Consider the following 25,788-nt stretch of genomic DNA (forward strand, 5'->3'; position numbering starts at 1 on the left):
TTGCTGTGTTCCAATAAAACTTTATTCATGGAAATTGAAATTTGAATTTCATTAAATTTTTACTTTGTCATGAAATATTATTCTTCTTTTGATTTTTTTTTCAACCATTTAAAAATTTAAAAACCATCCTTAGCTCGCGGGCCGTACAAAAACAGGCAAAGGGCCGTAGTTTGCCGGGCCCTGGACTAGGCCATTAACTCTACGCCAAGTTTAATTCAGTTTATTATTTTAAATGTCGTATTTTCTCGAATAGCCACATACGAAAAAAAAAAAAAAAAGAATAAAAAATTTGAATGCGCGGTTTATTCCAGATTTAATCCGAAGATTGAGATTTTTCTTCTCGCTCTGGCCAAACAAGCGAATAAAAACGATACGTTTTTACTAACTTCAACATTTTTATTCGTCCGTCCACCTAAAAGTACAGTAAACTTTAAAATCTGCAACTGTCGGAGATGAGAGTAAGTCGGATTTTAAATTTTTTCAGATTTAGAGAAGTGTATCTAGTGGTTGAGCAGTTTTAGAGAGGCACATTTCAATAAATATTAAGTACAGTACAAACAACTGAACTTATTTATACCTGTAAACATCTACATACGAATGACTATCGTATCCTTTCATCGGTTATTGCGGAAAACAGAATTTAAACTGCATGGCTAAAGCAATGGTGTTATTTCTCACAGAAGAACAAACCTGCCTTAGCACTGAACTACTTTCAACAGAGAGCTTTAGAAATATTACAACTATGAAAACTGATTTCATATACTGCATTTCAGCTCACAACAAACTTCTTTACAGTTGTCTTGTCTGGGTGTTATTGCTAGAGTCCACCTCACTAACTATGAGGGGCGTTTGAAACGTTTTAAGCCTGAGTACGACGGGTTTATCTGATGAGTCTGAAACGTGTTCCTTTTCAACATAGTCCCTCTTTGGCGTCAACACAATCTTGCCTCTCATGCCGCAATGCGTTGATTCCAGCTGCGAAGAAAGCTATTTTCTCTTTGGCCTCCAGGAATGCATCCGCTGCAACAATAACATCACTGTCGGTGGGAAAATGGATGCTAATTAGTTTTTTGTTTTTTTTTTTAATTAGGCAAAAAAAATTAGGTGAATGCCCTTATGATGGCTGATCCGGTGAACATACGGAATCATCGTCCATCCAACCTTGCTGGATCTGTTGAAAAAACGTCAACGTTCACTTGACTTGGCAACTCTTGTGCGTTTTTGATTTGTTGTCAACAACTTTGGGGCCAATTGTGCTACCTTTTTCATAGCGAGAACCTGTTATTATGTGGTACGCAAGTTCAGATGAGACGCCCAAGACGCTGGTTGGTGGACGTTGCAAGCCTTCCACAGTGTGGTCATCTGCCAGGTTCTTCCTCCCTTGTTTAAATTACGTTCCTCACTATTTGAGCATTACAGCTCTGGTTCATACTATCTAGTTCCTCACTTCTTAACCATGGAATAGGATGGAGCATCCTCCCCAATGTTGTATCCATATCCTCATAACCTTTGGAGTTGTTTCTTCCTCCCACTTTTTTTGCCCAAATATTACATAACTGCACGGTGCCTGATTTTGTCCATCTTTACCCATTCCTGAACTTTGTTATTGAAATTTCATGAAACTTGGTGGGTTACTATTTGAAGGGTTATATATATTAAATACAGAAATTTTCAACACTGTACCACTATCCTTTCATATTCAGGCCATGAGCTTTTTAAAAACCCTTTGTAGAATGAGACCAGGTAGACCTGAAACAGGTTATCATAGCTGTCTCATCTTCTAAAAAAATGGCCAATTAATTATTTGGAAAGGCCATCTGTTTAAAAATAGTACAATACCAGGGCAACTCGTTGCAAAGGCAAGTTTTTTCTGCTGTGAGAATTAAGACTTGCATTATCTATGCAGTTTGAATCCAACCGCCCGCAAAAACAGATTGACCCCCTTTTATTTGTAAAAGGTGCTGGATTTAAAAACATTCCATCCAGATTGTAAAGTGCCGCATTTTAAAGAATTACGGACTTGTAAAGTGCCACATTTGATAGGGTTTACTGTATTTTGTTCATTATCGATAATTATTAAATCATGACTTCGAGTGTTGCGCGGCATAAGAAGTTAGATTCTCTTTTTCGGTAATGAACGTTTTTCTTTCCTAGCAATACGCATGATTCATTCAAATATCAGGTTCGTTTAATTTTTGAGGGAACTGAAATAGATAACAACTCGATATTGTTTACTGCTCAGTAGAAATGGAAAGTTTGGGTAATGGAACACATTCATTTGTCTTTTTCGCTTACCATGACAGAAATTACCTAATCTCACGCAGCCCGAGATTGCTAAGCTTGCCGTCTTTTATGTGAATGTAATTTGTACACTGAAAGGACAGAATTCATGGGATACCTGGTCCTGGGCAACGCGACGCTGTCACTCCTCTCGCTACTTGGCAGGTATATAGGTATGTTGCATCACTACATTCGCGTAGACGGTAATTCGATGTCAGTATGGATAAACGTCGTGAGTTAACCGACTTTGAAAGAAGGAAGATAGTGGGTGCCCGACGCATGGGTCACTCTATCACGGAGGTGATACAGAAATTGCACTATCCCCGTTCGACAGTATTAAGAATGTATCGGGAATACACGATTTCTGGAAAAACATTTCATCGTGGACAGCGCTGAGGGAGGAGAAAGTTTGGGGATGAACATGGCCGGCGATGTCTCTCTCTCTCGCATTATTTCAGCCAACCGGAGAGCGACAGTGGCACAAATCACCGCCGACTTCAAAGATGCAGGTGCCAGAAACGTCTCGACCAAGACTATCAGGCCGTCATTAGCCGCAAAAGGTTATGGGACCCACCAGAGTCCCATTGCTAACACCACGACACAGGACTCTGCGCCTCTACTGGGCGAAAGAAATTGGCACTGTATCTTGGACGATTGGAAACGGGTCTCCTGGTCCGATGAGTCCCGTTTCCGGTTATTTCGAGCGGACAGGAGAATGCGTATCTGGTAAGATGGATTCTTACCATTCAGTAATGCCATTCTTACCATTCTCGACCATTCAGCAGATGGATGGTCGGAATGGTCTGGGGCGTGTACAACTGGCACACGTTGGGACCTCTGGTACGTCTAGACGCATCTCTGAACGGTCGAGGTTACGTGTCCATCCTTGCAGACCATCTGCATCCCTTCATGGTCAATCGTGCACCCACAGGGCAATGAACTCTTTCAACAAGACAATGCTCCTCAAAACAGAGCTTCGAACCATGTTCTAGTCAACAGAGGTGGAACGCTTTCGTGAACTAGTGGACTCAATGCCTCGCCGTTTGACTGCCCTTATCCGGGCGAAAGGTGGGCATACCCGTTACTAGGTAAGGTATCCATGATTTCTGTCCACTCAGTGTATTATGCCTTATAAAGGTATTAGGTATATGCGTGCTGTTGAAAAACGAATTCACATATTTTTTTCTTTTTAATGTCTTAAAAAATTGATTACGAGGTTTATTCAAGAGCGCGGTGTATTCGAGAAAATAACGGTATATTATTATTATATTTTATCTCTTTTTTCACTTGTATACTCCGAGAACAGCTATTCATATTAAATCTAAGGATGTATTTTATTTAAATGTTTTTTAGTTGCACGAAGAGTATTCTGTATGTTTGTGGTTTTTAATAATAATAATGATAACTATAGGGTTTCGCCCCCTGCGCTGACTTCTTTTGATAAAATAAAATACTTGTAGAAGCTTTCGACACTGTGTGTGTGTGTGTGTGTCTCTTCCTTAGCTATGAATATATAAATACGTTACATATGGAAATCAAGAATGGTACTGAGTGGTCATGCTAGATAAACAAAGCGGGTGCACGAGGTTTATCTAGCTTGACCACATTAAAACAGAAGCTTGTTTTACCACAGTAAAAGCTTCTGTTACATATTTCAGTACAGTATTTGTTACGTATTACGACGACCCTTCTAGCCCACTTGCTGTACAGGGGGTGAACCGTGTGTTAATAAACTGATAGTAATCCGCATCCCTCTTCTCCCATTGGCTGAATAAAAATCACTACGAGGAAATTTTTTTTAATGTAGAGAAAGATAATAATAAACAAGTCGGTTAATATACGCAATGCGTTGCATTTCAGGCGCGTTAGCAAATACCAATAATTCATGATTTATAAGAAAAAAGCGAGCAAAACAGAAAGGACTTTTATGCGCCAATTCAGAACATGTCATATGCAATTCTTATGCAATTGCCACACTGTCTATTCTTTCAAACAGCACACGGTGAAAAACACAATACCCAGTGCTTCACGTCCTACAATATACGGTACATGAATAGCCTATGTGATAATAATAATAATAACAACAATAACTAGGGGATTCCGCCCTCTGCTCGCCAACCCCCGCACACACTTTTCTATGTAATATGTACAGGTATGAAGGAGTAAGTGAAATGTTTTCTACGTAAAAGATACATCTGTCGAAACGCACTGATCGATGTCTAATCAGGAAATGACCTACGTAATTACTTATCTGTGCATTTGTAAATGCATGGCATTCTCAAGGTCGAATAAATATCACTATGCAATTATTTACCTCCGTTTACATAGGTCACTTAGGAAAAGGCCAGGTAAAAACTTAGATCTTGGGTGCCACTCCATACTTCGACTAAGAGTCAGGAAGAAGGCAATGATTGGCTAGGGTGTTTATTACCCCCACTTCCCGCTGTTTTAAAGTTGGGAACTCGTTTTCCTATTTTAAAACAGCGGGATGGGGTAGGGATAAACGCCCTACCTAAGCTAAGCACCCCTACCTCAACGACAGAAAACAATCAGAAACAAAACGCATTCACAATAATCACCCAATCACAGAACTCAACCGTACAATCACTCCGTTCTATGACCACGCCCACTGCGCGAGACAAGTGGTACCCAAATAATAGATTTTAGCCAAAGGCCTATGTACATTGCTTCGGGTTCCGAAAATATGTATTTACAAATGCACAATATACAATATTCATTAATATACAAAAAAAGTTATAATGGAATATCAAATGTTAGACAGTGAAGCACATGCACGAGGTTGGTGAACGTTATGGGAGAAGTTGTCAATAATTAATTGCATTGGTAGTGACGTAATTGCTTCGCCCTCTTCTCCCACTGGCTCGAATAAATATCACTAGAAGGAAAACTTTTTTAATGTACAGAGAGATAATAAGCGACAAGTAATAACAATCTCGATCATCGTGTCAACCACCAGCATGGTGCCAAAGACCCTACATAACAGCCTAGCAGCAATAGGTCTCTCAGAGAATATCTACAAGGAATTCTAGATAGTCGCAATCCTGAACACCTGTAGGATAGTCAGAGAGTACCTCGACAAACAGTAACACCAGACATAACCACCCTGTGTACTTGGTAGCAATAGCCGTCACGGAGTGGAACCTCCCAATCAGGGAGGAGTAATATTAGAGCAATAATAATAATAATAATAAATAATTTACTATTTATTTTTATTGGCCCAATCGATTTAAATGAAATTTAGGTTGGCTTGACAAATCGCTCTAAAAGGCCAAAACATAAAATTTCATGAAAATCCTTCCGCTAGGAGCCAAATTATTTGTCTATCCGCACTGGAAGGGGGGGATTCGGACGTGGTTAAAACAAAAGTGCATTATGCATATACTGTATATGCTACCCCAGTGGTTTCCAACAGGGGTGCCGCGGCACCCACCGGTGCCGCAAAAACATTCCAAGGGTGCCACGTAATTTGGGTTTAAATTACTTAAACTTATTATTTTTTAATTTATATGTTTATTTCATTATAAAAAGGTGTACAGTATCTTTTTAATTTTGTGGTGATCTATAATTGATGTTTACTTAGTACCTCTATATAAAGAATAAAATTATATACTGTATATATATATAATTTGTATTATGAAATGTAATTTTTATAATTATATTATTATAATAAATATCATATAACATATATATTTTTTTAATATTATATTATATATATATATATAATATTAAAAAAGTGCCGTTTTAAAAAATGGTTGAAAACCACTGTCTAACCCGTCTAAAAACTCGTTACAATGTACATTGCTCTGTTCTAAGCACTAGGACCATTGCAATATTCACCGGTTTCATCACACTTCCACTTTTCATTCCTTATTTGATGTAGACAATCAGGTCAATACAGAAGTCTGTTCAATGCTTTGAAAAGAGGAACCGCGTGATTTTCGTTTTCGACTTCCTTTTCAGAAAAGGAAGTCGAAAACCATTATAAGAGAAACAGCTTCTCTTCCTGTTATTAAACGTTATTTTTAATTTTTGACATAATCACATTTATGGACTAATTCGGAAACAAAGCATCGCACTTTAGGCTAACAAAGAATCCAATATAAAAAAAAAATATTAGTAGTCCTTCCATACTACGTGTGATCCCTTTCATTATGAATGAAATGAACCATAGAATCAATTTTTATTGGATGAACTTCTGAGCACTTTTGTTTCTCGTCTGAAATAGTTGGCGCTATCTGTACCACTAAATACATAATACGCTTTTTGTATAACCTCTTTAAAGAGAATTAGTTCCCTTTCTCGTCCAAATCTGTTTCATTTGCCTGCCACTGAGGTGTGCCTTTAATATCTTGCTTAACTGGTGTTAGCGTCTACCTTTCATGTGACATCTGGATTAACCATTACTTCCTAGTGCTGAGGTAAACTTTTGAAGTGAACTATTTCTCAAAATGTACTGTTATATTAGGACCACCGAGAGCTAACTCATCTGCCCATTTGTAATATGTCTATAATTTGCATGTTCTCTGGTCAATTCGTTTGTTTTTCTGGACGAAAAACCTGTTTCCGGCGGAAAAACCTTGCTGTTAGCGCCTGAGACCAACTAACTCAGCTGTCACCCAGTGTTTTTTCGCCCGATGGTGGCAGAGTTTGAAAACATTTCTGGAAAAAGGTCATTAACGTAGCTGCTGCCCATTTAGCACATTTTTTTTTTTTTTTTTTTAAATCTTTCCCTTCCAACTGGTACATATCTGACTTAGTTCAAACACGCTTACCCATCATCCATAAGCTTGAGTCGAAATCTCTTCCGCAAAATTACAGGCCAATAGTCCAGCTAAATTCTATAGTGAAAATTCCTGACTCTGTGGTAGTTAAAAGATTGGAGTCTTACTTCAGTACTTTCTCCTTCACTTCAGGGATTTCGACCTGGGGATTTCCGTGCTGCTGTTGTTATTTGGTTTTTAGGAGCATTAGCAACTAAGGCCATATTGCTCCGGGGATATGCGGTGGTCATTCCGTGACCTTTCCGCATCCTCCGTATTTGGTGGTCACGGGCTCGAACCCCGGTCTAATCAAGAAGAGTGTGCTACGCACTGCTGCTCCTGCCCATCTGGCTACGGAGGCGCCGGATTTCCGTGCTTACTAATTTCTATCAGTTGGCAGTAAATATGACCAAGCTTGATGTCATCTACACCGATCTAAGTCGAGTCTTCGACTCGGTCTCTCATAAAAGTTTAGCAGTTAAACTTAATCTCTATGGTATACGTGAACCTCTACTTAGCTGGCTTCAGAGGTATATTCACGATAGGCTATATCAAGTTTCTGACAATGATGCTACTTCCAATATCTTTTCTTTAAAGAAGGGTGTCCCACATGGCTCCACTCTGGACCCATTATTATTTTATATATATCAATGATAGAGCCACACATTTTCAGACATCGATTAAACTATTGTCTTACGCAGATGATATTGCGCTTTACAGTGCAACTACTCGACCACGCAGTCAGCATATTTTCATATATGGGGGCAATAAACCTGATTCTCAACATATCAAAATGTACTGTGGTAATCTATGCGGACCGTAGATAGAAAAAGATTTTTCATCCCTACGAAATTACAAATCAATTCATTACGCTCAAAGCCTCTTTCGTTCCTCACAGCTCCGTCGCAAATAGGTAGGCACCGCATACGGAGGTAGTTCAGGAGGGCGCAAAAATTTTTTTTGACATTGCTTTCTGATTGATTAACGTTCAGAGCAGAAACATTTAGAGCAGCAAATTTTATTTCGCTTACTAGCTCCATATAGGGTTGCAGCGCTACTGGTTCCATTTTGGAAGCATTTAAGAAGACATATAAGGTACTTGGATTCATCAGGAAATTTATTTATACGTTCAGTAATGCAATATTTGCTACTGTCTTGCCGATTCTTGAATACGCTGTCTCTATATGCGCCCAGAACAGCAAAATATTTGCTCAAGAGTTGGAAAATATTCAAAAAAAAAGTACAAAGATTACTAAAGTACTAAACTTCGATGGCACTAAATGTTTCTACAGGAAATATTACTGTACGTACCTCCAAAGATTTTCCTTATCTTATTTATGAAACACGCGAACTCTGATCAAACTCAAATTTGTTTATAAGCTTTTACATCATAAAATCTTAGATATAGGCTTCGCTGAAGGATAACTTATTCTGTTCCTTTCACTTCACTTCGGTCTCACTCTCTCTTTTCAATCAAATACAGGACCGATTACGGCAAAAAACAGTCCATTACTCAGTGCCTTAATTTTGCTGAACAACTTGCAACTAGACCCCTTCACAAATTTCATTAAAAAAGAAAACTTCAGCTTAGCAATTCAGATTTATCTTGAATTCATGTACAGATAAAATAATCGCTTTTTTCATCTAAACACTTCCAAGAATGGGTTGTCTTTGTACTTATATACAGATGTATATAAAGTATATCATTCTTTTATTTGTCTTATAATACAGTATATATGCATCGTTAATGGACCTTACTCTGTAAAGTACATTATTGAAATAATTAAAAAAATCCAACCGTCATTGACGGGATTCGAACCCGGGGCTTTCCCATCTGAAAAAAAAAAAGCAGGACTTTGATTATAACCACTGTGCTACCCACAGATTCTCGCAATCCTCCAAGTCATGTCTAAGTTGCAAGTGGTTATTACCAAAGAGCTTGTAACCATATATTTAATATCAGAAGTCATAAATTGGAGGACTGGGGCACGCATTCGGCCTGATTGCCAAAGGTTTTTCACGGACCGCGAATGATCTGAACCTAAGTCGATAATATGTTCATAAAGAATTATTTTAGATATGCATTTTTGTAAATTCCCTTAATTTGGCGAGTCGCACTTAAAAATCGATCACACATCACATACAGTGACTTTCTTTGCTATTCGGTAATAGTATATGTTTTGTAATAAAAGGAATTAAAAATATGCTGTCATAATACTTACTTCAAGTTTCTTTATTTTACACCAAAAAGGGTTCCAGGCTGTGAAGAGAATTGGTGACACCTCTTGTATACTGTTAGTTATGTTTAGGTGTTGTGTTGTGTCCACATTATTGTCTATATATTAAATTGTTAATATTAAATTAATATTAATATTAAATTATTAAGAAGCAAAATAGGCAGAAAAAGGAAAATAACAAAAGTTATCATATGTCTAATGCTCCAAAACGCGCAGCGCAGCAGTAAAGGAAGCAAAAGGATATAAATAATGTGTGGTTTGTAACATAAATAAAGTGTCTGTGAAAATGGAAATGAAAAATACACAAAGTGCCTGAGCTAAGAGAAGTTTAAGGGATAGTAGAAACTGGAAGTGAAGTAGTGGTGAAAAAGTGAAAGAATTTGAAAAACCTAGTACAAAAATGAACTGGGACTGAGGAAGCAAACAATATACAAAAATAATTTTATACAAATAAATAAATAACGCTGTATTCAGATATGGGAGTGCAATTTTAGCAATAGGTCGAATCAAGGGATGGCAAATAGGCAAAATCTGAATACAGTAAATGAAAAGATGATACATAGCCATAAAATGTAAAAAATTCAAATATACAGCAGGGAAATTTGATCAAAAAGTGATTGTCTACACTTTTTGATCAAATTTCTCTGCTGTATATTTGAATTTTTACATTTTTTAACCACGTTAATTAAATTACTTTTTTACCCCTTCCGCACGGTACAAACATTTGTATTATATTTCACATTACACTTTCGTAAATTTGTATTAAATTTAAAAATTACATTATTAATTTATTTTTTACACTGACTAGGGACTACCTTGTCTGTTAGCATTACGATAAAGGCTGCATATTTGCTCCCACCCTTTCTCTAATACTATAAACAAGTTTGGAAACGCAGTGCCTGATGCATGGTCAGGAGTAGTCCCCTGATGAAATTCCTGGCTATGTATCATCATATGTACCATTTACTGTATTCCGATTTTGCATATTTGACATCCCTTGATTCGACCTATTGCTAAAATTGCCCTCCCATATCTGAATACAGTGTTATTTATTTTTTATTATTTTTTATTTATTTGTATAAAATTATTTTTGTATATTGTTTGCTTCCTCAGTCCCAGTTCATTTTTGTACTAGGTTTTTCAAATTCTTTCACTTTTTCACCACTACTTCACTTCCAGTTTCTACTTCTCTTAGTTCAGGCACTTTGTGTATTTTTCATTTCCATTTTCACAGACATTTTATTTACGTTACAACAAACCACACATTATTTATTTATTTATTTATTTATATATATATATATATATATATATATATATATATATATATATATATATATATGCACACACAGTATGTAGAAATCTGTAATTTAAATGTTACAAGTAATTCCTATATCCTTAGTTATACCCAAAATACAGTGGCGAAATAAGACAAAAATCCAAAGTTATAGCGAATGTGACCTTGGCCGCAGGAATTTTTAAATAGTTCCAAATAAGAAAAATCGAATTTATAATTTATTTAAAAAATAAGATAGTTGTAATATTTTAAAAGCCTGTTTCTTTTATACAAAATATACAAACCTTTCATTAATAATTTAATCGAAATTATAAAAAAATTAATAAAATTATAATTAAATCAATCAAATAAGCACGGTACTAAGTACTATAGGTTCTAATACCTCTCGTGTTTGGGGTTCTCATAAAAAAAAAATAAAATAAATAAATAAGCAATGTTAATATGATAATAATAATGTAATTTTTAATTTTAATGAAATTGCAAATCTTATTATTATTTAATATTAATTTAATAAATATTAATGAAAGCAAACATGCATTTTTATTTTTTGGCCATAGATGCCAAAGCTCTTCGTTGTGCTACTACTTCTCTGAAAATGTAAAAACAATCTTTGGGCCTGGCAGTGGGTGGGTACCGTTCTCTATCAAACTGTAGCAATTTGTAAAGACAAATAAAATTTTATTTACATGTATAGGATAATGCAGTCTTCGCATATATTTTAATCGTTAAAATGTATATTAAAATATTTTAAAGCAATCTTAAAACTTTTCGGACTTACCTCAAATTTCTTCACCTTAAAATACCCTAAAAGTACTGCAGTGCTAGCCCAGTTAGGCTGTTTACCAGTGTTCATTAGTAGTGCTCTTTCTTGAAACTCACCTGTTGTTGCTGTGTAGAATGAGATAACACAGAAAAAATTCAGTAATATGGAAACAGCATATAAACTACAGATACCAGAGATATAGAATGGCATAAAAATATTATACATATTCGTTCAAATATGATATCAAAAGGATCAATTTTATATATTGCGAACAGATGTTATAAATTGGAATTACTTCCCTCTGATGTGTCGCAGTGCTGAGCTGCAGGTTTGGTAAAACCCGTTGATAAGAAATCTTGGGCTCGTGGAACCCATTGGTGCAGTGCTGAGTTCAGACAGTTCAGTTCGGAGGAGTAAAAAGATTTTTTTTTTTTTTCGCCAAGTCGTTTCCAAAATTAATGAACCCATTGATCAAAAAATAGCAGATTATCACAGATGCATCGGTGTCTTCTGCCCCAACCCCCCAGAGAGAGAGAGAGCGTTCCCCCAAATCTTGGTTTGGTGCATTTTTCTGCATTCCGTTAACAGTCCCTTTTTTTTTTTTTTTTTCCGAGTTAGAGGAAAAATAGCTATGAAACCACTATACTGTCAATTCAGCCACGCTGAACAGGGAGGGAGTGATCCAAAGGGTCAAGGATTGGGGGTCCGACGGTTGGAATGATTGTTAAACAGTACAAGAGTACGGTTGAACAATCATTCGTTTTAGAATCTTGTGGGATGGCCCGAATTTGAAATTCCGCCTCTGGCTCAGGGGCGTCTTTTGATATTCGCAGGCCCTAGGTACTAATCATTCCACGGTCTCACTACAGATTATCAAACATATTAAAAAGCCCTTAGTATTGAAGTTAATTACGCAACATGACCTCTGATGATGTTAATTATTTTGCTAACAGAAACACCGAAGAAAGAATTTATCTTAGAAATCTGTATTTAAAATTTTTTTTGTTTAATTTTATTGTTGGAATAAAATCAATTAATTCTATTTGAATTATATTGTATTTTTTTTTTTTTTTTTTTTTGGTTGCTATTGTTATCGTAGGCCCTAGGCAGAGTGCCTACAGTACCAAATCCCATATCCTCCATGGCAGATTAGTTGGCACAACACATCGGCGTCTTCCACTTGACTGGACAGGTCAGAGTTCAATTTCCTTCTATGACTTGAGAATTTTCTAAAGTCAGTCCACTTCAGTCGGGGCTGTAATTAGCTGATCTCAGGTGGAGAGAGAGAGTAGAGTTTTTCCCGTGAATTATTCCTTATATTTCAGCCTGTGCAACATACAAATAGTCCCGTAAACATGTACACTTCTACAAACAAAATACATGTATACAGATATGAACGACAAGCTCCCATACCAACAACAATTTGAATGAAATTTAACCACACAGTTGCCAGGAGAGATTATGATTCTTCGGTAGCCAAATGGTGCTTCGTTTTAACGAGTTCCTTCCACTTCCTAGTGGCTGTCAGATGAATGATAGATGGATGGAATGTTGAACTTAAATCTTTGGTATGCTTCCTGCATATTGGATGAGTTTTGTGACGCATGAAGTTTTCCCATCTGTTGTTCTTTCACTGGTATCCGATTCTTCTGCTTAAAATAGAGACTGTCTTCTGTAGGAATTGAGCAGGTTGGTGATTACAATGCACTGCGACTTGGTCCCCAGGTTTAGAGTTGCTCTGCCTAGAACGGAGAATGTGTGACGCTGTCAATGGAAAGTGTCATTTTTTTTTTTTTTTTTTTTTTGTCACTGGAGCTGCCTCAACATGATCCCGTTGGATAGGGGGCATACTGTGACTTAATAGTCTGCCTGAACTAAAGCTCCATAAGAGAGAACTCCCCCAGATTAAGTCACTGGAGAGAAAGAGTTATTACCAGGAGTTTCCCTGCCCTAAAGCACAGGATATTGAGCTAGCCAAGTTAACCAACCAAGGCCGTCGACAGCGGTGGACGGCTTGGTTGGTTAACTTTTTTGCCTTTTTTCTTTGAAGGGTTAATGCAAGTTCTGTAGAGACACAAACCTGTTCTTTTCCTTCTATAAGAAGTAGATGTCGTACTACATGGTTTCCATCCTTAGTAGCGCCAGAACAGTGACCATTCTGCCCATCCAGAGAACGAAGCTCATAACGTCCCTGTAGCCTGACGATGGGCTATCTCTTTGTGCACCATGGAATTCCCACCCTGAACTTCAAGTTCGCTGGTCTTGTTCAGGGACAGCTGAGTTTTCCTGTACCCTAAAAAACCAGCCTGAAATTTTTTACGATTATCCTCGTAGAAAGCTCGCATTTTCTGCTAATTGTAGTGGGAGAACTAGCAGTCTGGACTGAGGATTATAGGATTAGGACTGACACTCCTTTTCACTTGCAAAGGCAAACCAATAAAAGAAAAAAAAAAAAAAAAGACTACACAGTTAAAAAGATACCTTTCTTCAAAGACTGGCCCGAAGGCGTATATCAAACTTTTCTTTAGTAGCCTAATAAAACAGAGGCGGACTGGGTAAAAAATTCTTATCGAGGAAAACAAACAGAATGTACCGGAACTCAGAGTGTAATATTGAAAATCGGCCACTGTTCTCCGGCCCACCACCTTTTCTCGTTCCATTCTGTTCGTGAGTGAAAGACAGATGATTGTAGAACTTTGGAGAGATAAAAAAAACTGTAGGGAAGGTTAAAAACATTATTCACTGTGCCTACTTACCGACTGGTGAAATGCCAAATAGTGCCGAAACGGTCGTATTTCAAATAAATAGCAACACACTTCAACTTCTCTCCCCCCTTCTCAGAAGTTATTTGAGGGGCCAGTGCAAAATTGAGATCACAACGAAATCCATGCATTTCACAACTTAATTTGTTAGCTACATCAGTAGTGGAACTACAAATTTTTGCCTTTCGTGAGATCTAACCCCCCCCCCCCCCAAGTTAGTGCTCTCTCTCTCTCTCCCTCTCAAAAATGGGGTTAACAATCATATCAAACCAATCGCCAGGTATACCTGACTCTTCCCCCAGGGGTGGCGGAGATGACGGTATGATAGTTTCACCACTGGGCTTCCAGGCCATTGCCCATAACCTATATAATTAACAATACTGGAATCGTCATCCGAGTACAAGCACTTCTGGGACTTGATGATGTAACTTTTTCTTTTTTTGCTAATTCAACTTCCACTCAAAATTATTCTGTCTTCGTACATAACAAACTTGAGAAAATAAATTTAATTTTTTTGTTTATTCTTTGGGACAGCCATATATAAGGTTACATCTGTGTCTAATTTATCCCACTGCCGCTTTTACAATATTCTCTCACACATTGTAAAACTTCTGACATTGCTCCGTGATGGGTACACTGTACATTTTCCCCGAAAGCTCGGCTACTCTAGTGATAGCTATATCCAGAAAAGTATTTACACTGAAAATAAAATTTGTCTAATTTAATTTTTCAAATATGAGCGCCTTATGTCTATAGCAGTTACTGAAAGATATGAAAAAATATATATAACTTTAAAAATATAACGACAGTCTTTGTGACCCTACCGAGTTATAAAGCTTGTGTGATAACATGTCATGTTTTTTAAGCCCAGAACCCGTGCCGCATACTCTAATCTTTTGGGAATGATACTGTTTTTCTACAGGTAAACATCTACCTCCATTCCCGTGGAACATGTTTCATGATTATATTACTGGCTGTATGTTAAGATTTCTCTTATTGTTCAAAGCATAAACTCCTCGGACAAGAATATCTCTAAAAGTGTTGAATTACACTTATCAGGGTTTAGAATGGACTGGGGCGCACCGGAACGCCGTTCCGGTTCGTCACACGGATCGGCAGTTACTGTATGTCATGTACATACTTAATTCCCCATTTCGAGCCCTAACTTAATGGTCAATATTAATGGAACATTGATGCAACTTCTAATGAGCTTTAAAAAATCGCTGTTTTCTAATTTCCTTTTGATGAGTCTGGTAAACGCGAGTGATATATTTACTGTAAGGTTTTAACTTCTAAGATAATTTGTGCCCTTAGAATAGTGACAACACTACCAAACCGTCAACTCCGGTACACCCGAAGAAAGGAGGGGATCGAAATTGTAATTTGAAAACGGCCAGGTTAATTTCATGCAGCAAAGTTCTGCTAGTTAGAAACTGCAAGCAATGGAATGCATGACATTCACACATTGGTACTAAGCTGCATTTTGTTTCTACATGTTGTCAATATCAACACAGAGAAAAATTTGTAATACACATTTGGCAGGAAATATTTTTCTTACGCGTATGTTAATTGTTAAAATATAAAGCTTTGTATGTAATGTATACCAGAACTGCCTAATAACACAATTTCCAGAAAAAGAAAATAAATAAAAAGAATTTTGAGTATGCAAGAAGAGTTAAACTGATTCTCCTCGCAGTAGCTAAAGTGTGAAAGCATTCGCATTGATGGATCTTAGTTACATGGCTTGTACAGTTAGAATTTTGCAGTCGGATACTCAAGTAAATAAATTTGTATATTTTACTAATTCAGTACTGTTATAAATATGTTGTGTTCGTCATGCCACAGCTTATAAATATACCATCAAAAAGCAAGTTAGCTGAAGGCTTTCTCACTGTTGCCATGCTATGACCCCGCTCGTGCACTGAGTTAGGGGGGTAAGAAAGAGAGCAGGTCCCACTTTACTGCAGCCGTTCAGAGCATAGCTGCGATCTGATTGGCTGACGAGGCTCGACTCACCAAACAGCTCTTGTTGTCAGGGCCTTTAGTCCATTTTTCTCGGCACCAGCTGAGGGTGGGCTACGTGAGCCTTCAATAAACTTGTGAAGTGGAAGGAGGGAAGTTAGAGTTGCCTTAAATCTGTTGTCATAGTGCCTTATTCATAATTGGAAATAGGCACACATTTAATATCTTGATGCTATCTTGCCATAGTATCGAAGTAGGTTAGTTATGCATTTTATATCTTAATATTTCTAGTAATGAAATAATCCAAATGTCATTGGTATTTATTTTTAAAAATTTAAATGTCCAAAAGTAATAAAAATATATATAGATTTTACAGTATCACAATTTTTATGCTAATTAATTTCGATGACAAATTATTTTTTTAATTAATAAGTTTGACTAAAGCATTTTAAAATGTGATATGAGAAAGTGCTCTCAATCGATACTTTATATTTTATTTTGACAATTTCAAGGAGGGAAGTAATGTGAATCATTCATCTGCTATTAAAATTTATCAATTGAAAGATGTTATAAATACAGTTTTGTTCTCTGAAATATAGTTAATATTTAGTTCACAGATGTGAACCGTGTACAGTTCTCTTTTAAGTTTTCAAGTTGAACGCTGTCATAGAAAAAGAAAATAAGAACGGGTTAAGGGTTTTCTTGAAAACATTTTATATATATATACATATATGCATAAGTCTGTTCTCAGCATATTAAGCATGTAAAGCATTATCGGTGTGGTATCTCTAATTTCGTTTTGGAGCACAAATTGGAGAATAAATTGCATTCATAAAAGGAATGAATGGATTTTCTGATACCGATGACTAAAGCATCGATTTAAAAATATTTTATCTAATTTGGAGTAAACAAGTCCATTCAGTGGAAAAAATAAAATTCGCTTTGTTAATTAAATTAACTTTTCTTATATAAAAATTACTCGAAACTTTGAGTAATTTTTTATTTACTGGGTACTACGGAGTAAACTTCTTAATTTTAATTTGTCGCTACTGTGTATTTGATTTTGACAATGTTAGTTGAATGCGCACGATTACATATACATAGACAGACAAATGCACATATGAATTAATTTTATTAGAAACTTTGAATTTGAGGGAACATATTTAAATATAGTATGGGTGGATTATATATACAAATATAATTAGTGAGTGTACAGGTTGGGGTTTTCTAAAAGTTTATAACCAGGAGTGCAAACAGCTGATTATAGAAGGGCTGGACAGAAAAAACGAAAAACAAAGAATGCTAGAATGTTTGGAAATTCCTGATGTCCCCCTCCTTGGTAGTTTTCTCCCCGTTCATTTTTTGTTAATTGTTTACTTTAGTCATATTCTGCAGCTAACTAATTTCAATTTCCAGTTACGGAATCGTTATGTTCGGAAAGTAATTTCAGCTTTTCGTTTAAGCTCACCAACGGTATGAAAAATAAGAAATATAATACTGAAGCGTATAACCTAATCGTTTTCGGAGGGGGGGTATATATTAAAACAATTTTTGGAATTGTTAATTTCCTCTGATGGAATCGTTGACAGTTGTTACTGCATAATGTAAAATTTTGAATTTTTTTATGATTTCAGTAAACATACCTGAATCTCTAAAGTGTGATAAATTCTCATTTATGTTTTTTTTTTTTCTGCATTTAATGATCTATATAGGATAGCACCGTAATAATTAAATTTTCTTAATGCATTTTTAAAAGATAGTCTTATATTCTTATAGAAATGGCTTAATGAAATTTTTAGTTTTAACTGTTACTTTTATTTTTGCTTTAGCAGCCATATTTATATAAATGAATATATATGTAATAAATAAATATATATATATATATATAATTTTATATGGTGGTGCAAAAATCACTTGTTAAATTCATTGTGTTACTGTGGTTAGTAAATTATTTCTCTTACTATTTTCAGTTGTATACTGCTGCAAATACTTTTTAACACACATCACTCTTGAAATGAAATCTTACAGATATTGTATTTTGATATATCTAATCAGAAAATACAGTTTCTATTATATATTCTTCTCTTTCTTGGTGATTTCCTTCTACTTCTCTCACACACACAGGGTAACTCAGAAATTTTTTTTGGCTGGTGCAGCATAAGCCTCAGGCTTCCTTGCACCATATGGCTAATAATAAAATAAATAATATTGATATTGTGCTATCAGCAGATTTATTCCTGTGTAAAGATGTGAACTGAATGGCATTTAAATATAAATAGCAGAAAAAGAATGATATTTTCTGTAGTGTTATTAAGTTATTTTAATTTGCTGTTTGTTATTAGATTAAATGTAGTGTAGCATATCATACTTATAATACTCAAAAGTGATTATACTGTGAGCATTTATCACACTGTGAAGGCAATTCCAAAAGTAAAGTAAATTATAACATAGTAAGGAAAATTATAGCAGCAAGGAAGATATCATTAATATACAGTGGCAGAGGGCCCAATAAAATTTTAAGTTGTCAATTGTAAGTTACCAGTTTTTGAAATAACCCAAATGTTTCCAAACTTTTATGCCTTCACCCTAAAAGATTTCATGCCACCCTTCAAGAACAAGTGAAATAAAACAGATTTAACATAATTTAGCTATGAACATACATACTTTTATAAATTAATATATATACTTCAAATACACCTCAGAGACTGAAATAAAATATACTTTGATTTGAAATAAGGTTAGAGTTCTGAAATGGCCACTCTAAAGTCATTTGTAAAACTTACAAGGCTCTCAGAGTTTGAACTCAACAAAAAAAAAAAAAAATTAATTGGTGTTTATATTCTGGGATGACTACATGATCAGAGGAGTTCTTTGGGAATCTCTGGAATAACCAATAATAGAAATGAATGCTATATCAAAAAAAAAAAAAAAAAAATTCTGGGGGAGGAGATTTACATTATGGAAGTCAGTTTTGCCTGTCTAGTAGAAGGTATAAAGTAATGTGTTGTGAAATCTAGCAGAGTAAGTGCCCCCCAGCTCTTGCCTTCCATTGCCAAGGATAGCTGTTAATGGCCTCTACTAAAAAGGCTGTGATCCTTGATAAGATATTTTTTTAGCTTATCTTCATTATTTACATATCTTTACTTAAAAACATTTCAGGACAATATTGGCACCTCCATAGCCAGGTAGGCAGGAGCAGCAGTGCGTAGCACACGCTTCTTGATTTGGGGTTCGAGCTTCACACTTCTTGACCAAGGTTCGAGCCCGTGACCACCAAATACGGAGGATGCGGAAAGGTCAGGGAATGACCACCGCATATCCCCGGAGCAATATGGCCTTAGTTGCTAATGCTCCTAAAAACCAAAATAACAAACAACAACAACAGGACAATATTAATGTTAAGACTAGTGCACTGTTTTTTCTGAATGTTGGAATTTCTTTACCTGTTTTTTGTCCAGAATGATTACAGAACTTTGAAAGAAAAAGCTACCTATAGTTACATATTGGATTTATATATTCTGAATTGGTTCTGATACTCTTCTATTTGAGCATCTCTAGAATAATGTGTAAATTCAGCTGGACAAATAATGTGTGGTGGCAGTCTTAGTATGATAAAATTCTGCCCAGTAAGTTTATTGATTCTACAAAAGAAAGTGTATTAATGCTGTTATTATTAATTTAAAAGTATACAGTACTGTTTATTTAAATTGCCATAAGCCATTGAAATAAATAATTTATGTATTCATTGGTACCATTCTCAATACACTGCATTATTTGTGCAAGTAAATAATCCACTGTTCAGTTTTAAATGGGAGAAGTTGAACTGCAAAAACTGGATTGACAAATACAGGGCTAATTTTGTAGCAAGATAAAATAAAAGTTGTCTAGGGTCTGTGACAACTCCCAGATAAAAGACAATTAATTCACATAAGTAGATTATCTTTTAAAATTACACATATGTAAGAAGTTACTTAAAGTCAGTACTTGCTGCAATTGTTATATCAATTTTTAAATAAAAAAAAAAAGGACCTAAAATTAGTGTTTCAATCATTGTTATTATTATTATTTTTGGAATCTCTCTATAGGTGTCCATTTACAAATATACTATATAGGACTTTTGTGTGTGTGGATGTTTCTTGTAGGGCCTGCAAATATTCTCCAGGGCAACCACCAGTGTAATATACGATGGGATAGCTGGACCTTAAAGAATTATATTTAGAGATGTTTTTAAAGATCTTTATTAGGGATGTTTAAAACATGCAATAAGTAACATATACAATGTCAATCTTTTTTCTCAATACCACTGATTGTGCTATGACTGTCCTGTCAGCTTTGTCATTTTTTACCACATGCTGGTAACCTTTCAAAAGGTTTCTACGTATTGCCTCTGATAACAAAAACCTGTAATTTTTCCTATTTCTTTAGAAGCGGGAAAAGAAAGGAATGCAAGGTAAAAAATTGGAATCGTATTATATATAGGAAAGTTCCACCCAAGAGGAGGGGTGGCTCCTTTTGTCTTTATTGCATTAACTTATCTAGTGAACATGAACTGTAATAACCATTTGCTTATCTGAGAGGGAGGTGTGAGAGTATTTCATTCCTGCAATCAATATGATCACCATCTTGCTTTGACTTGCTTGTTTTTTATGATTGTGGAGAGAAATATTACTTCCATGAGAAAAACTGTTTACTACAAGTTAATACATACAAAATATGTACTTCTGGTGGAAACTTGTTACCCTTTTTGTTGTTAAAGGGTTAAGATGGTAAAGCGTTAGATTTCTAATCAGAATTCTAATGCTTTACCAACGTTTGATTTTGATAATGTTTGTTCTCACTGATGATTGAACAGCCACACATACATTAGCTTGGCTGTTCACTTACACAAAATATCTTATTAACAGTTCAGCTTACATTTGTTAATAAACACCATCTTCCAGCTGATGAAAAGCCAGTGAGCTTCAAAACAGCTGTCCTGATAGTGTCTCAGATTTTTAATACTGAGTCTGTAGTGTGAGGTTGATGAGACCCCCCTAGACCAGCGTTTCCCAAACTGGGACCCACAGACCAGTTACAGGGGGGGGGGTCTGCAAAATGTTCAGAAGGTATCAAATAATATGTGTTTATTTTCTTAAAAAATATACTGATAGAATCACACAAATTTCATTATAGAATATTACTTATTTTCAATACAATTAGTATATATAACTGTATACATATTCCAAATTATTCGTTCTATCTAGAGAAAATTTATTATATATATATATATTTGTAGATATATATATACTGATTGACATATTTATGTGTAGGGGCCCCGCAAACATATTTTGATTTTTGAAGGGGTCCATAAATCTCAATAGTTTGGGAACTGCTGCCCTAGACAATATTTCAGAAATTAGTGCTCTTCATCTACTCTGTCCACTCAGCTGAAACACTCCTAATAGCTGTTTTAGAAAACGTTTTCTTTGATTTCTCTACTGAAAAGTTTGGAAATATCTGTTATCATACAATTAGGAATAATTCAGGATTAAGTTAAACTTAATTATATGCACATGTTGAGTAGCATCTGGCACATACAATTAGTGACAGTGAGCTAGCTCCCCAGTTGGTAACACTCTCTAGATTTGTGACATTAAAGTGTCATCTGGAATCAAACTGTTCACACATACACTTCATGTTTCATGCAGTTTGGTTCTTCTGTTATTGACAGGATAGTGTCCAATTGCAGGCGCCTCCGTAGCCAGGTGGGAAGGAGCAGCAGTGCGTAGCACACGCTTCTTGATTAGACCGGGGTTCGAGCCCGTCACCACCAAATACGGAGCATGCGGAAAGGTCAGGGAATGACCACCGCACCGGAGCAATATGGCCTTAGTTGCTAATGCTCCTAAAAAAAAAAAAAAATAACAAAGTGTCCAATTGCATGTGTTCATTGAAGCACTTAGATTTTTCAATTTGTATTTGACTTGCTGATAGGTCTAAAGGGAGTTTTAATTTCAAAAATTAATTATATATGTTTTTAATATAAAAATGGATTTTTTATATTAAAGATTGAAAAATGATTAAATTTAATTTAATTGATTCATGAAAAATGAATGAATCTGAAATATTTTTCACTGATTTTTTTCAAATGACATGTGCAGTGTCAAAGACCCTATATGCATAGAGAAAGAAGAGTCCTTAAATGTATAACAGATTCACCTATTCAGGTGATGCTATACAATTTAAAAAGATATTAGCAACTTAGGTAGAACTGTGGATAACAGTATTTGTCTGGTTAGGTTAGCCCAAGCTATAGTGCCCAGTGCTCAGCAGCACTATCTTCAGTGAGAGCAGAAAGTTTCTCCATGATCAAAACTGAATGCAGGTAAAAGCATATGAATTTTGATTTGATTTCAGATATTGCCCTACAGTACTATATATAATCTAATTCATATTAAACTATGCACACATTAACATGCTGTTGTAATATAAACAACCCCTGTATAACACTGTACTTCTACAACACAGTTTCGCTCTAATATGATTGATAAATTGCAGCAATCTTCGCACAACACGGTACTTACATGGTTTCGCTCTAATACAGTTAGAGAATTGCAGCAAAACTCGAATAACATGATATTTTTGACCTTTTGCGGAGAAAACCCTGTTGCATTTAATTTTCCACATTTCCATTTTTTTTTGTGAATCCCCGCTCTTGACTCACTAGTTGTTATGCAAAAAAAAATATTAGGAAATACGCGTATTTTATTCTGATGGGAAATCCCCATGTTAGGTTCTATGCTATTGAACTTGTGCTCTGAGACCATAAAAAATTGTGATTTCGTAGCATGCAGTTCGTGACTTTTAAGGTTTTTGTAAGGTTATTTTGGTTTTCATTTGATCGTTTATAAATTTTTCCGAGTATGTATAACTAAACTTCGTTCTTAAGAACCATATTCGAATAATTTCTTTGTTGCAAATTAAATTCCAGCTCTAAATTATGGCTAAGGAACTTTGGCATAATTTAGGTAACTGCTGATTTATTTAAAGAATGGTTTCTAAACTGTTATGTGGCAGCTGTGGAAAACTATTTAAAGCGTAAAAATCTAGATTTCAAAGTTTTATTACTATTGGATAATGAGCCAGGCCATCCAAAATGTTGAAGTAATATTCCTACCACTTAATACAAATTCTTTAATTCAGCCATTAGATCAAGGCATTTATCAACCTTTAAAACTCATTACATCAGAAAATCGTTACAATGGATTTTTGAAAAAAACTGATTCCGAATCTATTGAAGTGATGGTGGCATGGAAACATTTTTCAATTATGGACTGTATCGGAATCATAGCTTTATCGCTCAAAGAAGTAAAACCAACTGTGTAAAACCAACTATGTGTTTTTCTAACACCAACAACTGTGTAAAACCAACTGTGTTAGAAAAATGCATGGTCAGAGTCAGTTCATTCAAGAAATATGGTCAAACTGGCAGAAAACGGAATCGGTACAAGGGGAAATTTTTGATGATATGACTACTGAACATATTCAAGAATTACTGGTAGAAAAAGAGGCTGGCAAAGCGGATTTGGGGAAAATGGCATCGGAGGTAAACCAAATCAATTCAGAGGATGATTGCGCAAATGAAAATGCCGAAGTTCCAAATTTTACACGGGAAGGCATAAACTTGGCCGAGCAATTAGAATCTTATTTTTTGAATGCAAATCCTTCAACTGAAAGGAACACAGAGTTCAAAAGGGAGCTTCAAAAATGCTTAGCTCCACTCCATACCAAGCAATTTACAAAGATCAAGCAAACAAAAGCAAACTGATTTTTTAAAGAGAGCGGAAGTTATATGAAATCTAGATACTGCAGAAGATAGTTCGAAAGGTGAAGATATTCTGCAACAGTGTTCAAACTTTCTCGTTTGATTGTGCTTAGCAGCAATGAAGAGGAAGAAAATTAAATGAACATACATTATCTGATATATATGTATCAACAGTTTGTAAGGGCTTGTTCAGTTTTGAACAAGCCCTTTATTTGAACATTCTTTGTACCTTCAACATATTGAAGGTACAAAGGATGTTCAAATAAATAGAGACAAAATTCAGTTTCTAACAGAATTGAAAAAAATAATAAAAAATAAATATATATAATAAAAGAATAATATTAAGAAGCTAAGTAATCATCGAGTTTGGACAGTGCGTAAAAGGAAGATAGTGTTGATTAAACGTGCCCTAAGGCCTCCGTAGCCAAGTGATCAGGAGCGGGAGTGCAGTAGCACACGCTTTTTGAGTAGACCAGGGTTCAAGCCCCTGACTGCTAAATACAGTCGATCTGCCAACCTGCACTGGACCAGCGTGGTAGATTATGGTCCATGTCCCTCAGCATGAATTGTTGAGGAGGCTTCCATCCTGCAGTGGGTTGATAATGGCTGCAGTTTACCTTTACTTTTTTTTTAACCCTACAGCCATAATGTGTATACATATATATATTATGAAGAAAGTGTAAAGAAGGTTTTGTTTAGACATATTGAATCTACAGTATACACCAAAAATGAATTCTATGAAATGGATAAGGCGTGTAGTAATATATGGTAGGATAACCAGGTAAGAGACGAAAAAGGAACAGATAGTTGGTAAGAAATTAAAATAAGAAATGAAAATGAAAAGGCAACCAGAAAGGTTACATTGCAGTGTTTTTCACAATTTCAGTGTCTTCGTCAGAGGCCATCCACCGAAATTATGAGAAAGATGGCAATGCTCTTGCTTTCTTTACATTTTCTTCATAATACATATATGATGTGAATACAGCACATGAATAAAAGGGTTGATTACCTCATAATGATTGTGATAAAACTGTCATTAATAAATGAAAGTATCACAAATATTTGATGCATTTATTTTGCATGCTAACTTTAAAACTTTTTTTTTAATAGTGACAAATTATTACATATATTGTAAATTTTCAAAGTACTAATTGCTGCAATATCTCTATTTTCATTTTGTGATTTGAAATTTTAAAACTATAGTTTTTATATTCTTATAGGAATATGGGCTTTTTTTTTTTTTTTTCTTGGGAACTCAATAAATTCTATTTTGCCAGGTGCAGGTTATCACTTAGCACTTCTTGAGAACTGCCTTTGCAGTGAAGTTTTATTTATTCATTATTAACTTTTTATAATTAAAAGCTTTCTATCTTAGGTAGCAGATTTTTATATCCTTAAGAAAATTAATGATATCCATAGAAAAAAGATTATACTATCTTTTTTTTTTTATATAAGATTATACTATCTGTTTAAGAAAACTACTGACTCCAGTCCTCTCCTCTGAAATTAAAACTACCAATTAACAAATTTATAAATAATAATAAATTTGTTTTATTTATTAAACAATAAGCCTAAGCACAACATCCTAGTATAGTCTAGCAGCCAGAGGTACGTATGTATTAAAATGATGCATTCACAATTCAGTACAATACATACATATATCCTCCGTGACAGTACAGATTGAACAAACTAAATGCTGATGGCATCTTTACTCTTTTTCAAACAACACACAAATAAGGGAACATAAATTAAAAAAGTATGGCTGCAGGATAGATGTGTAAAATTTGCTTCCAGCCAGAAAGTAGTTCATTGCTGGAAGAAACTACCATCTGATGGTCTGGAAGTGAGTGAACCATCCTTAAATTTTGAATAAATGAAGTAAAAATTAGAAAAATTATTAGAGGG

At 35.2% G+C, this 25,788-nt stretch overlaps 1 protein-coding gene across 3 annotated transcripts in view; it reads left to right on the plus strand.

Annotated features, from left to right (window-relative positions):
- The window catches only part of LOC150078969 (uncharacterized), a 213,264-nt gene that overhangs the window by 133,454 nt on the left and 54,022 nt on the right, over positions 1–25,788 (plus strand). The window contains exon 1 of one of the 3 annotated variants that reach the window (XM_090383951.1): positions 16,188–16,336. The exons of the other annotated variants lie outside the window; for them this stretch is intronic. The gene's annotated coding sequence lies outside the window, so the exon portion shown is untranslated. Of the gene's footprint in view, positions 1–16,187; positions 16,337–25,788 lie in introns of those variants that run through there. 3 annotated transcript variants of the gene reach the window in all.

Source organism: Mastigoproctus giganteus, chromosome 10, assembly GCF_048544385.1.
Source record: "Mastigoproctus giganteus isolate SK-2022 chromosome 10, ASM4854438v1, whole genome shotgun sequence".
Taxonomy (NCBI): Eukaryota; Metazoa; Arthropoda; class Arachnida; order Uropygi; family Thelyphonidae; genus Mastigoproctus; species Mastigoproctus giganteus.